The following is a 6,000-nucleotide window of genomic DNA, read 5'->3' as shown; positions in this document are numbered from 1 at the left end:
AAATGAGAGCGGTCAGAAGCCCTCCTCTGAGTCAAACTCCACAAAGGCAGTGCATTCGGCTGCCTCAATACTTTATCTGAGGAGTCCCAGAAGAACCCATCTGTAGCAAAACTTGCCTTTTCACACTGGAATTCCTACTACTGGGGTTGCTATTTCGATTCACAAACTGAAAATGAGCTTCACTGGAAAGGGTACTGGAGGCACCCAGTAAAGACCTGCTCAAGGCACCACGCAGGTGTGGAGCCTCAAATTCAGGGAATGTCAAAAGGTAAGGAGGGGCCTCATTGTGGGCAGACTCAGCCAGCCTCATGGTTTGCCTTCTCCTAGACTTGGCCAGTTCATATTCCAGTTAATGTGCACAGACTAAATAAGGACAGTTTTGCCCTTCAAAAACATAGCAGAAAATGGTCTTTGATTTCTCGCAAATGCTCTTGGGCTTATCTCTCCATGTGAATTGTGACAGTAAAACAATAAAAATTGAGATTTAATTTTAACTCGTGTTGGTGAGTCTGGGGCAGTAAATGAAGATGATGGGCTAGAGAAATATTAATCTAGGTTGGCTATTTAACGTTTGCCTTTTTTTTGAGGGGAACACTATTGAAGGCACCTGTTCAGGACAATGAAATTCTTCAGGTATATTTTAGTTTATCGCCGGTTTCTCCTTGTAGTTTTCACTCTGTTGATTTTATTGCCACTGCCACTCATCCTCCGCACCAAGGTAAGTGAACCCGGAGAATAGGCTGGTGGGTTTTCTGATTTATCTAATTGTCCTTTATTGTTGCTATGTAATTGTCTGGCTCAGAGCTGAATGGGTGACACCTTGGGCTTGAAATCAGGATGGTTATACATTGTGTTTTGTCCATTTTTTCTCCTTTTTAATGATTAATGTTGTTGATCCTCAGTATGATTAACTGCAATAATTAAATAGTATATCCAGTCAGAATTGTTCTCTGACTGGCAACCAGATGAGAGGAAGGACAAAAGAATCACAACCCTTGAAATCCTGTCATTCTAGTTATCAATCTCCAGAGAGCATCCTGGGTTAACACAATCCCTTCCCCTGAGACTAGGCAGCAATGTGACACTGGGGGAAAGAGCTAGAGGAAAACTTGGGAGTCCTAGGGAGGGTCTAGCACAAACTAATTTACTTGACAGCTCCGTGGCTTGGTGTGGGCCACGGAACCTTCTGGAAATCTAGTTTCCTTATGCTTCATTGAAAGCATGAAGTAATTTTCCTTGGTTAATCAGAAAAGTCTAATAAATAATTGTACATGTTCTGAGCATTTGAGATTTTTTATCATTTTGGTGTGCTTGTAGGGATTTTTCTGTTTCCTTTAAGTGTGGTTAGTCTATTAAGTCCAGAGTAATAAACACAATGCATTTTTAATACCTTGGGGAAATGATTGTATCAGCAAACATTTAGTGAGCACCTTCTCTACGCCAGGCACGACAAGTGTCTCTTGGTGGTAAGAGGACAGTCACCAGAGTCAGGCTCTCTGCTTTAGGTCCCAGGTTTCCACTTAGAAGCTGTGTGACCTGGGCAAATTAATTGACCTCTCTGTGCTTCCATTGTCTCATATGTAAGATTGAGAGAGTAACGGGCTTGTTATGAGGATTAAATAAATAAGCACTCATCAAGCACTTACTTGGAGCTGTGGCTGGCACACAGTAAGTGGGCTAGTGAGAATCTCACCAAATCTGTTGATCCCACAGCTGTGCAGTTCCCGCCACCCCATGATGCCTTTTCTCTGAGTAGAAGAGAACCTTTCTGATGTTCTTCTCTCACAAGCATTAACCAAGGTTATACTAGTCTGGGTAAAAATAGAATTGCAGTAATTATAATACTCCACCTTCCCTCAGAAGTCTGCCACTGTCTGAAGGAAAGTCGTGTCAGCTACTGAAAAGTCTTTTTGACTCTGTCAAGGCCTCCTCTACCTGCAAAGCCGGCAAGGGATCTGGGCTCTGCCACCCACAGGGTGTTTCCTTCAGGAGGAGGAGGGGCAACGGAGGTCTCAAAGTGCCCCGAGGACAGAGGGAAGAACTCTCTCCCACTTTTCGTCAAATATTGTTCTGAACCCCCAAAGTTTTAGAGAATGTCTAGTGAAAACAGCGGGCACACTCCATGGTCTTTGGTTTGGTTGGTTTTGTTTTGCAAATTCTTTGTGACTAATCCTCCCCTGTTCCCCCTGCCCCTCCCACCCCAGCTAGTTCTGAGGACTCTTCTGTGAGTCTCTGGCAGTCACTAGATGACAAATGTGAATCACAGACATAGGGATTTCATCTGAACGCCCACCCCCACCTGCTTGGAAGACTCATCACTCCATCTAGTGCGCATGACGGCCTTCTTCTTCCAAGTCCCCTGGTCCTACCTGTCCCCCAGACCTGACTCCTACCATGAGTACATCCTGATTCATACCTGGACCCCTGCTCTATTTTAATATTTCTGGGTTAGTCTCAGCATAAGTCCTTACTTATGGAAGAGAAAATAAGTTAAACTAGTCAAGACAGACTATGGCCATGACTGCATATCATCTGTGCTGCTCCTTTGACATATACACATATGACACTTTGAGTATCTTCCATAATTTTCAGAGGAAGTGAATATAAGCTCTTTGAAAAGGAAGACCAATTAAATTAATAAAAAGCAATGTTCTCCATGCATGAGTCATTAACCAGAAAGTGTACATTAGGTCTGTGGGGAAACCTGGCAACAAGTTGCATTTGACAAACTGTGTTCCTCTTTCCTTTCCCTCTAATCAACTCATTTGTTAAAACTCAATGAATGTTAATGGGAGGATTTTTTTCTAGTACAGTAACATGATTTCATTTTTTGTTTACTCTAAATGCATACTTAACCATTCAATCAGCCGCTAATCAAACGCAAAGAATATTATTTTAACTGTTGCTTACAAGGAGAGCAAAACTTTGTTTCAGAGGATGTGGGCCTTTGGAGTATTTAAAAGTTAGGTAGAGGCTTACTTTGACATGAATGCAAATCAATTTATTGTAACTTTCATGTTACCAAACTGGAGAACCCTATGCTTGCTTCCAAACCCACAATAATAGTCAAGCAAAACAAAGTCAATTTTGCTTTATAAAAGCACAGTGAATCTACATGATGTAGAAGCAACAAATAATAAGTTATTGGCTGATTCTTTTTCATTTTCCTTCTGATTACTGAGTCGTTTCTATAGACAAGCCTTAACCCTTACCTTAATTTTACCTTGATTCAAAAATGTAGCATCAGTGATGAGAGCCCCTAAGTGGCTTTGCAATGTAATGTTCAAAAGGGAGGGGAAGGGCTTTGCTTTGCAGACGTGTGACCCAACAAAGGCCACATAGATGCTATTGAAACTGGATTTGAACTTAGGTTCTGTCAGAACTCAGAATTCATGATTTAACAGTGGTTTTGTTTTACTCTTTTCTATATTTTGTACTTTTGAAGGTTTATCCTCTATTTTGAAGAGTCACATAAAGTGTGGCTTGATAATCATTTATCAACAACTCAGGCATAACTCTTTACAATGATGCTTTAGACAGGTCAGACCAGAGAAGAGGTGCATCTTTGCCATTTCCTCAGTTGACCTCATGCAACTCAACATCTTTAAGGTAGAAAATTGCAGTGATTCTAACCACTGGGGCGGACCTATGAGAACTGGAGTAGTGGACTCATGTGTGTCATTTGCTGAATGTCCCAGAGTCCCAGCTATACAAGCTTGTATTATCAGCTTGTCAGGGTATGGTGCCCCTTCCCTTCACACCTGTGCCCAAATGTTTACCATGACTCATGGCATTTAGTGGGCATCTTAAAATCTTCTAGTTGGAAGAGACCTTGGAACTCTGTATTTCAGTGTTTTCATGGAAATAATATTTTATAGCAAAAGAAAATATGTACTGATATCACCCCAGAAGCCTAGGAGCATAAGTCAAACAGAAGCTCAAATTGAATCCTTATGAATTAGGTATTGTAATTGGTCAAATTTTGCAGATTAGAAATGGAGATAGAAACATGCAAATAGCTTACCAAAATGTGGCTATACAGATGTTTCCAATCAACATCTGTCTGACTTTAGAGCCAGTGATCTCAACCACAACTGAATATCTGTGTCTTTATAGCTTCCGAGGGTAATAAGTATACTCCTAACACATTGGTGTAAATGTCACTTTACTAAAGGAATTGTATTTCCTCATTGCTTTACACTGAAACATCAAAAATACTGTCTTTTTAATCATCACATAAGTATAAGGGTAGTCCTAGCCCTTTCCCAATTAGTAGTTAGTGGTCAGTAAAACAAGCCTGTAGTGTAATTGATATTTATGTAAATATTTGAGTAAAATTAATAATTGCACGGAATTTTTCTTTTTGGAGAGGGAATATCTTAAATATTCCCAGATAAAAACTTGTTAAAATTGGCCTAGGCTACATGCCATAGTCCCAGTGATATTCACAGTGCAACTTTGTTTTTTTATGACTATTTCTAGCAGCTTGTTAATTTTACTTCTCAGAACTCCGTACTATTTCTTTACTTATTTTTCTAGTTTCTTGGCTTTTCTTTGTATTTCTTTTGATGGAACAAAATGATAAAAAGAATGCCAAGTTTGTTTGAGGAGTTTTAATAGGAGAAAACTGAACAATAATATTTTCTGTTTGTAGAGAGCATCCTTCCAGGTGTGTCACTCCATCTAATTTACCCATTCGTTATGGACCCCCTTTTTTTCTTTTTCAGTTAAGGAGACAGGAAAACAGCCACACGGATACTGAGCAGCATTTCCTAGTTGACTGGTTGTAAATCTGAGACCAGATTTCAGGTTTCTGTCAGATACTTCAGGATTTCTCTGGAAAATATTTTACACCAATAGAAACTTGAAGAGAAGAGAGGGGAAGAGTCAGTCGAGCAGAGAGCCTTAGGGCGCTGGACCGGCCGAGGTTAGGGATGGAGGAAACACAGCTGGGAGGGCCACCTGTCGTGGGCCGCTTCTGTTTCCTTCACAATCTATGCATCTGATGCACCGTAAATTTCAAAGTTATAATAGAAATTATAATAAGTAAAAGAAATGATACATAATGAGAGTCTTATGGTGCTCCATCTAGAAAAACTAAACAGATGTAAAGAAAAGTAAACCTTAAAGTGATAAAGGCTCTGATGGAAGGGGGAAAGTGGTAGGTTGAGAAGTCTGACAAAGGAAAGGAAAATGAGTGGGAGAAAATTTTAAAAGACCACAAGTGAGAGAAGAGGGACGGCAGAATTCTGAGAAAACATAAGGAACCTTTAAAGGGGCAAATCAAGTAATGAAACAGTTGATATTGTTTTTAGTGTTGGTCTAAACTGTTGTAGAGATTTAAGATAAAGGGGGGAAATGCTATAAGCTCCAAGAAAGTGAACATTTTAGATACAAAAGAGCATCAGAATGATGGAGGGCAAGAAAAAGAAGGCATGGAGTCATGCTAATTAATGTGGTAGGAGATGAACAAAACCAGAAAATCCAAATGTGATATATATTTATTTCAGGAATATTTGATGAGAACTTGCTAGGCCTAAAGTACTGTGCTCAGTGAACAGTGGCATAAAACGCAGTGTAATGTTCCTGCTTTCAAGTAGCTTTTGCACAATTGCTGAAAAGTCAGTATATACCATGGCCAACATTCATCACAAAATAAGGCTGTATATAAATCCATGCCAAATGATGGAAACAAATGGTTTGTGTTATAGACGTGTAATGAAAAGGTGAATATACCTCTAGGGATTCATCGTTCTTCAGCCCCTCCATTCCCCCAGACACACACATCCCACTTGCCCACAACCTGCTGCTCCTTCTGTTTTCCCTGTCTCGGAGAATCTGCTACCCCGTTTCCAGGTCTGAAATCTGTGTGTCATGTCAGATCCCTCAGCTATTCCTAAGCCCTCGTCACTCAGTCTATGTTGCTTTACCTCCTGAATCCACCCGCTTCCCATCTGTGTCTTCATCTCCATTCCTGCTGGCACTGCTCTCCTCAAGCCT

The sequence above is a fragment of the Mesoplodon bidens genome, assembly GCF_964165515.1.
Source record: "Mesoplodon bidens genome assembly, chromosome: 9".
Taxonomy (NCBI): domain Eukaryota; kingdom Metazoa; phylum Chordata; class Mammalia; order Artiodactyla; family Ziphiidae; genus Mesoplodon; species Mesoplodon bidens.
This window is presented reverse-complemented; position numbering follows the sequence as displayed.